Source organism: Anopheles nili (assembly GCF_943737925.1).
Source record: "Anopheles nili chromosome X unlocalized genomic scaffold, idAnoNiliSN_F5_01 X_unloc_17, whole genome shotgun sequence".
NCBI lineage: Eukaryota > Metazoa > Arthropoda > Insecta > Diptera > Culicidae > Anopheles > Anopheles nili.
This window is the reverse complement of record NW_026525475.1, coordinates 123,495-132,500: the sequence shown is the minus strand read 5'-3', so window position 1 is coordinate 132,500 and position 9,006 is coordinate 123,495.

The window sequence follows — 9,006 nt, the reverse complement described above, 5'->3', positions numbered from 1 at the left end:
CTCTTAATCTGTCTTACCTCGATAAGTTCGGACCTGGTAAGTTTTCCCGTGTTGAGTCAAATTAAGCCGCAAGCTCCACTTCTTTTTTTTTGTTACAAAGTCGGTTTATTGATATAATGTATACATAATTTAAACCTTCGCGTTCCGAGAAGCTGTTTCCCCGCGAGGGATATGCTTCTCGGATTTATAGTTCTGTTTGAAATCACAATGTAAACTCATTTCTCATTCGCTTCATTTTCTTTCAATAATGTTCCCCCTTTCTGCAGATTACGCCACGGCGTAACCAGCAACTTTCAACGTCCGGAGAACTCTGCAGCGCTTGCCGCTGCCTCCTCCGCAGATGTCATCATTTCTCCAGTGCCGTCCAGTGACTGCTGCCGCTGGGCCCGAACCTCGCGACGATACGCGCGTTGCCGCTCGTTCCGTCGTTGTCTCGCTAATTCCGCCCTCCGTGCCACGGTGGACGGCGAAGGCGGCGTCATCGCTCTGCTGTAACGCACCAGCAGAGGAGAGCCGGGATTGCGGACCATCCGCATCCTTCGCCGCCTTTCGTTGTCCCGACGCTGCCGCTCGCGACGCCGATCCTGCAGAATCTGCGCCTCTCGCTGCGACACCGGGTGCACTGTCCGGAGCTCGTTCAAAACCAGTCGTCTGGCACGTTGCTGAGCGTTGCGCCGCTCACGCCGCCGTTCGACCAGTTCCTCGTGCGCTGTTCGGGAGTCATCAAGTGCCGCATTCCGCTCCGCCAGGCTGGACCGCTGCCAGGTCTCCCGCAGTTCCTCCGTGATGAGGCTGCAGGCTTCGCAGACGCTGCTCCAGTTTGACGGGCTCTGCAACATGTGACCCACCAGGGTCTCCGCTTCCAAGGGTTCTCCGTCCGCCGCCGTTAGATGAAGCGCTCGCACGTGTTCAAACCGAGGACACTCAAAGAGGACGTGACCGACCGTCTCCTCCACCGCCAGACACTGGGGGCAGTCAGGGGACGAAGTGAACCGCATTGCGCTGAGGTACTCCCGGAAAAATCCGTGTCCCGAGAGCACCTGCGCCAGCGCGAACGTCACTTGTCCGTGGTTCCTTTCCTGCCAGGGTGCTATCTGCGGCAACACCCTATGCGTCCAGCGGATGAAACGGCTGGCCGACCGGTGATGATGGTCCTCGCCGTCGTCGTCGCCCTCCTGGTGTTCATCGTCGTCGTCGCGCTGCTCTGCTGAAGACTCTTCGGTGTTCTGCCGCTGTTGTCGCTGGGCCTGCCCTTCCGCCACCGCGTCCCATGAGCGCTGCCAGGCGCACATCGTCGCACGCCGCTCCTCCTTGCGGATGGCATCCGTAGAAGGGGCGCGATCGATGGCATGCAGCCGCTCATAAATCCTGGCGTCCTCCTCCACCAGCAAGCCGATGGGAATGAGTCCGGCCAGGATTGTTGCCACGCTGTGGCTGACGGTTCGAAATGCACAGGCCGTCCGAATCGCAGGGATCCGCTGCGATCGCTGGAGAAGCCTGGCACACGCCTGCAGGCTTGTCGCGCTGTGCCATACTGGAGCCGCATACCGGATGACCGATGACACTACACCCGCGAGCAGTCGTCGTTGAGCTGGCTTGGGACCACCGTGGTTCTGCATCAATGCAGTTACTGCTTTCGCAACACGGAGAGCCTTTTGCGACACGGCCTCGACGTGCTGTTTCCAGCTTAGGTGATCCTCCAGCGTGACGCCGAGGTAGCGGATGGTCCTTGACGACTCGACGATTGTGCCGCAGATGTCTACCGGAATACGCGGGTGTCCCTGACGGAGGCTGCTGATCATTACCATCTCCGTTTTACCGGCGGAGAGCTTGAGGTGGTGACGCTCCATCCACTGGTTGATGATCAGTACAGCCTTTTCGGCCTCTGCAGCGGCCTCTCTGGGAGTACAACCCGGAGCCGTCAAGACGATGTCGTCCGCGTACCCGATGATGTCGACGCCCGGCGGCAGCTCCAAGCCCAACACACCATCGTACAGCACGTTCCAGAGGGTCGGTCCCAGGATCGACCCCTGCGGCACTCCTGCGGATACGTCACGAGCAACGATGCCCCTGCTGGTCTCGTACCACAGCACGCGGCCGGTGAAGTAGCTCCGAAGGAGCCTCTGCAGCGGCTGCGGCACCAGCTTCTCCTTCAGGCATTGTCCAATCGCCGTCCAACTGGCGCTGTTGAAGGCGTTGGCAACGTCCAAGGCTACCACCATGAGGCATCGTTTATCCCGACGGTTGGTTCTTCCAAAGGCCATGGCGCGTTGTCCTCGGGCCACCACCTCCTGAATGGCTTGCACTGTCGATCTCCCCCTACGGAAACCGTACTGTGCGGGGGAGAGACGGGGAGCGTTGGCCTGCTCCAAGTGCTCGTTGAGCCGATTCAGTACTATGCGCTCAAACACTTTAGCGGCAGTGTCGAGCATGCATAGGGGCCTATATGATGACGGCAGGCCCGGTGGTTTGCCCGGTTTCGCCAATAGCACCAACCGTTGGCGCTTCCACTGCGCCGGGAATTCTGCTCTGTCGATGAGGTCCTGGTATATCCGGCAAAACGTACCAGGACTCGTCCGAATGGCCACCGTCAATGCGCCATTAGGAATCCCGTCGATGCCCGGGGCCTTTCGCGGGTTCAGTGAAGCAGCGATTTCCAACAGCTCGTCCTCGGAGACGGGGCGGATGGTCGACGCCGCCGTCGGTGATGGTTCCGGCCACTCCATCGCAGGGTGTTCGGGGAACAGCTCCGCCACGATGGTGCCGAGCACTTGAGGGTCCCGCTCTGGCGGTGTTCGACTTCCCCTCAAGCGAGTCATCACGACCCTGTAGCCGGCTCCGAAGATGTTGCTCTCTGCCTCGTTGATAAGATCCTGGAAGCAGCGACGCTTGCTTGCCCGGATTTCCGCTTCGAACTGGCGCTCCACGACGCGCGCCATGTTCATTCGGCAAGCACGCTGCTCCGGATCCCTTGCCTGTTGCACTGCTTCCCTGGCTCGTTGACAGGCAGTCCTCAGCTCCGCCAGCTGAGGGTTCCACCAAAAGGCCGAGCGGTTGGCTCCCAGGCCCGGCTGCTGCCTCGGCATTGTGGCGTTACATGCCTCGCGTAGGGTCTTCATCAGCCCTTTCACATCCTTCGCCATTTCATCAAGGCGGAGATCAACCAACAGTTCAGCGAAGATGTTCGGGCTGAACCTGGTGATCATCCACCTCATGATGTTCCGTGATCGGTCTCGGTGTTCTGTTGTCGCGCTCCGTGCATGATGCTCGCGGTTGCTGTTGTTAGCTTCGCTGATGGTGAAGCAAACCGCTCGATGGTCACTCAGAGTGGGCCGGCTGCTGACCGCCCAATCGCCCGGACCAGCGATGGCATGGCTGGCGAAGGATACGTCGACTATGCTCTCGCTGGCAACCCCGTTCCCTACGAAGGTGGGTGTGTCGCCGCGATTGAGCACCTTCAAGCCTAGCCGTTCGCAGGTCAGCAGCAGCTCCTCGCCCTTGGCGGACGAGCGAGGGCTGCCCCACTCTTCATGGCTGGCGTTGAAGTCTCCAGCGAGGACGATTCGCTGGTGACCCATTGCCACCATTTCAACGGCTTCCAGCACCTGCACAAAGCGCTCAACGTTGACTAGAGGCCGAACGTAGCAGCAGATGAAGAGCACGCCGTCAATGACGGCTGCTGCCACCCACGGCACTCCAGTCGCTAGCACTCTCTGAACTGGCGACCTACCTGTCGCTATAATTGCGACACTCCCAGACTCATCTGCGATCCAGTTCCCGTTGTTCGTGGGCACGCGATGCGGATCGGACAGGAGGACAACGTCCGCCCGATCCTCACGCGCATGCTGGATCGCAAGGTCTTGGGAGACGGCGCGTCGCTGGCAGTTCAGCTGCATTACACGTGTGAACGTGTAGTCTGAGCTCCTCGACAAGACCGATCACCGGTCTGGTGTGCCAATCCGCACACTCCACAGCACGCCGGAGCCTTGCAGCCCCTTGCGCGATGGCCCTCGTTACCGCAGCGGAAACAGCGATTCGATCTGTCGGTTCCTTTGCACTCAAAGGATCGGTGCCCGATCTCGTGGCACCGGAAGCACCTTTGAGCACTCCGCTTCAGTTCCTCTACTACCTTCACGGTGGAGAGGCAGAAGCCGACTCGGAGCTTCTTGCCGTCCAGCAACGTGGCTTCACTGCACAGCACCCGTGCTCTGCACCTCTGCAGGCCGTTCGGGTACGCATGTAGCGAGATACTCTCGGGAGGGATGGCCACACCATACTGAGATTTGATCTCAGCGGCCACCTCCTCCGGCGTCGCCAGCGGATCCACGTTGTTCGCCGTGATGTACGCCATCTCGGCGATAAGGCTGGTCACTCCGCGTGACCCAATGGCCTTTGACACCTGATCGCGCATTCGAGGGCCATCTGCGCTCTGCTTCAGCCGGAGGATCAGATGATCTCTCCGGGTACGCTCCGTACGGACTACCTCAGTACGTACCTCCGCTAAGGAGGTATTCAGCCGTGCCAAGCGGAACACCTCCTCCCAGCTGGCGTCTTCCGCCGGGATTACTCTTAGAGCCGCTGGTCGACTCTCTCGACCCTTCACTGGCTTTTTCTTTCTCCATTCCTCCTGGACAGGCTTCACCCACTGTCCAGGGGGGGTTGTTTTCTTAGGTGGGAGGGTATGGCTTCCTCCCACCACCGGTGGTACCACCGCTGCTGGTGCTGGCGTCACCGCAGCCTTCTTCTTTTTCTTCTGTTTCTTTTTACTGGCCACCTCCTGCCAGTCACCCGCATCGGTCGGCGGCTGTTGAAACACTTCTGCTTGTGGCTGCTTTTCGGCCACCACAGGTTTTGGCGCCTGTGGGGTGGCCTTTGCAGCCATTGCAGCCTTCAGCTCATTGTTGTTTTTATGCAGAGCGGCGTTCTCTTTTCGCAGCTCTTCCACCTGCACCGTCAGCGAGCGGACCGACTCGCTCAGGTTTCGGATCTGCTTCATAAGGTCCTCCATTCCTGCTGGCGGTGTTTTATCAACCGCCACTGTCTCTACAGCCTCCTCAGGTATTACTGGCAGTCGCTCCAGTACTACCTTCGGCGACTTTGCTATTTGATGAGAAGGGGAAAGCGGGGAATTCACCTCCTCCCTCGCCTCCACCGACCCAAGCCGCCGGGATCTTCGTAACAGCTCCATGTTGTTCTTTAATGGGATTGGCCCATTATCACTCTGACAGACGAACTGTCTAAATATTCGCGCAGTTTTTCCAGCTGTCGTAAAAGTCAAGCAGTTTTTTCTAGCACTTTATTTTATAGCAACTTTCGCCCACTTTTCGCTCTGACACATGACATGTCAAATTGTCCACACGATATTTATAGCAATTATTATTGCAGCTCTCGCCCTGACATTAGACCTGTCAGACTGCCCAAGCGGTATTTTACTGCACTTTTACCGCAGTAATCGCTCTGACATTAGACCTGTCAGATTGCCCAAGCGGTATTTTACTGCACTTTTATCGCAGTTATCACTCTGACATTAGACCTGTCAGACTGCCCACGCGGTATTTTACTGCACTTTTACCGCAGTTGTCACTCTGACATTAGACCTGTCAGACCGACCACGAGGTATTTTACAGCACTTTATTGCAGTTTTCACTCATATGAAACTCCTTTTTCACTGTTTTTCACAGTTTTCCACTAGTTTTTCCACTGTTTTCTTACAGAAAACGATAATGTATCCACTGTTTATTGTTTATCTCACAGAAAATCCGCCAAAATCATGGAGTTTGGTGTCTTTTTTCGGCCACAAAATTTCCCCATACAATTGTATGGGCGGGATGACGCCACGATGACGCCACACTTTTACCGTGGAAATTTGCAGTTTTCCGCCCGTTTTTCACCAGATTTTCACCGAAATTGCTTTAAAAAGCACTTCTACTACACTTTTACGCCAGAATTTCATCACTTTTCTCGATTTTACTCACAGAAATTTTCTCTTACCACAGAGTGACGCGGAGGCACGTCTGCTCTGGTTGAGGTCTCACTCGCGACTCGCAAGCTCCACTTCTGGTGGTGCCCTTCCGTCAATTCCTTTAAGTTTCAATTTTGCAACCATACTTCCCCCGGAACCCGATTTTGGTTTCCCGGAAGCGACTGAGAGCACCGAGTTAAAGGTAGCGTCTCCCAACTGCTAATTGGCATCGTTTACGGTTAGAACTAGGGCGGTATCTAATCGCCTTCGATCCTCTAACTTTCGTTCTTGATTAATGAAAGCATCCATGGCAAACGCTTTCGCTTCAGTCGGTCCTACGACGGTCTACGAATTTCACCTCTCGCGCCGTAATACCAATGCCCCCAACTACTTCTGTTAATCATTACCTCTTGGTCCGGAGACAAACCAACGAAAGACTAAGACCGAGGTCATGTTCCATTATTCCATGCAAGATTATTCTCGGCCAACGCCGACCCGGAGGGCCGGACGCCTTTGTACTAGCCTGCTGTGAGCACTCTAATTTGTTCAAGGTAAACGCGAGCACCCTGGGCACCATGAGCTGGGTCGCCGGGAGGCGGCGGATGCCACTAGCTACCCGACTGACCCGCCACGGAGTACCGCCCCAGGCACACCATTGTGAGTCGCAGCCGCGGACGCGCACACGGACGGCCCCGGGTAACCGGGTGCCCGCGGCGGTCGCGAGTCTGGACGGAGAATCAACTTCGAACGTTTTAACCGCAACAACTTTAATATACGCTAGTGGAGCTGGAATTACCGCGGCTGCTGGCACCAGACTTGCCCTCCACTGGATCCTTGCTGAAGGATTTATGCTCAACTCATTCCAATTATGGACCATCGTTAAAGAGGTCCATATTGTTATTTCTCGTCACTACCTCCCCGTGCCGGGATTGGGTAATTTACGCGCCTGCTGCCTTCCTTGGATGTGGTAGCCATTTCTCAGGCTCCCTCTCCGGAATCGAACCCTGATTCCCCGTTACCCGTCGCAACCATGGTAGTCCTCTACACTACCATCAATAGTTGATAGGGCAGACATTTGAAAGATCTGTCGTCGGTCGCAAGCGACCATACGATCGGCATCCTTATCCAGACTTCAACTCAAGCCACCCGGAGGGCGGTTGGTTTCACTAATAAGTGCACCGGTTCCTCCCCGCGCGAGGCGGGTCGGTCCCGGCATGTTGCATGTATTAGCTCTGGCTTTTCCACAGTTATCCAACTAACTGATGGGGGGATGATCTTGTGAATTATAGCTGTTATACTGAGCCTTATGCGGTTTCACTTTCAACGAAGTTCGTACTTAGACATGCATGGCTTAACCTTTGAGACAAGCGTATATCACTGGTAGGATCAACCAGAATTCTCTCACTCTCTCTCTCTATCCGTGTACCGGTCCCTAGGGCAAAGCCCCGGGGACCACCCGATTCAACTACGCCAACGATGGGACAACTTGATCTGGATTCTATGCCCGTAAACACCCGGATGAAGGCACCAACGTCACCTCGTTGTGCCAACTCGCACTCTCGATGGCATGATCCGATCCGCCTCCTAGCTGCTTGCGCCCTTCTCTCCTTGGACGCAGGCACCCGGCTCCACACGTGCACCTCGTGCGGAGCTCTCGGAAGCGCGCCAGCTGACACTCTGGCGGGCCCCTTGTTCGTTCCCGACTCATCTTAGCTTCGCCTCCTCATGAACCGGCGGAACCTTTAACCGTTCCGGGTCCTATGCACTCTCCGTGTTTGGTTCATCGCTCATCTCTACATTACGCCGAGCTCAACTAGTATTGTTTGTTTCACCGTTTGATGCGAGATCGGGGTATACCCGGTACCGCGGTACTTCCCACCCAGGTTGGATGGCCGTACAACACTCAAGCAGTAACAACGTGCAGGTGCTAAGCACCGTCTCCTCAAGATCTACGAGTTCTGACACCTCTTGGCTACTTGACCCCTTTCCCGGTGGGTGCAAGTCACTCTACTCCGAGCCCTGGGACACCTTCCCAGGGTGTTTTCCATGTACCACTAACCCTTGGTTGGACACCTCTTGGCTACTTGACCCCTTTCCCGGTGGGTGCAAGTCACTCTACTCCGAGCCCTGGGACACCTTCCCAGGGTGTTTTCCATGTACCACTAACCCTTGGTTGGACACCTCTTGGCTACTTGACCCCTTTCCCGGTGGGTGCAAGTCACCGTGCGGAACCTTTCGGCCGCTCTCCCTAGGACTGTGTTGCAGGCAAGCACAGTGGTTCCGCGACCTAGAGACAGCGGCATCCCTTATCACTGCTACTCCGAGCCCTGGGACATCTTCCCAGGGTGTTTTCCATGTACCACTAGCCTCTGGTTGACCATCGGTGGAGGTACTTGATTTCACCCAAAACCACCCTAGGTCACCGTTCCGACCGCCCAGCTACCGTTAAAACGCCTCCGGACACCAGGACACACCTTCCCGGTACCAGAACCAGTCGTAGTTGCCGTCACCCAAATTTCATACAACCGTCACCCACGGGCCGAAACACCTTGCCACTACATGAGTCTAGTATTAGGTCCTAGGGTCTCTTTTCGACAACTCCCGACCTCCCTGATATCGAATCGTCAGTTTACATGAGGAGGCTAAACTTTCTATGACGACTCAGTACAACCATACCTCCCTATAATAGTGAAATGTCAAATTCTAGGGCTTTTTGGCCATGGAAAATTCTGAAGCTCGGCACGAGCAAACATGACCCATGCTTGTATCTCCGAAACTATGAGTCTGACAGTTTTGCACCCTTCTGCGGAAAGTTGTGTCTCGGTAAGCCTAAAAAGTCAGTAGAACACCACGAAACGATCCGACCACTCCTTCGACCTGTTTTGGGGTTTTGCAGTTTTCCATGGGGTATTTTGTATGGGGAAAACCGACCCATGCCCGTATCTCCGTACCTAAGCGTCTGACGGTCTTGGACCCCTTTAGGTAAAAGTTGCATTCCGTCGAGCTGAACATTTCACTAGAACATCGCGAAACGATCCGACGAC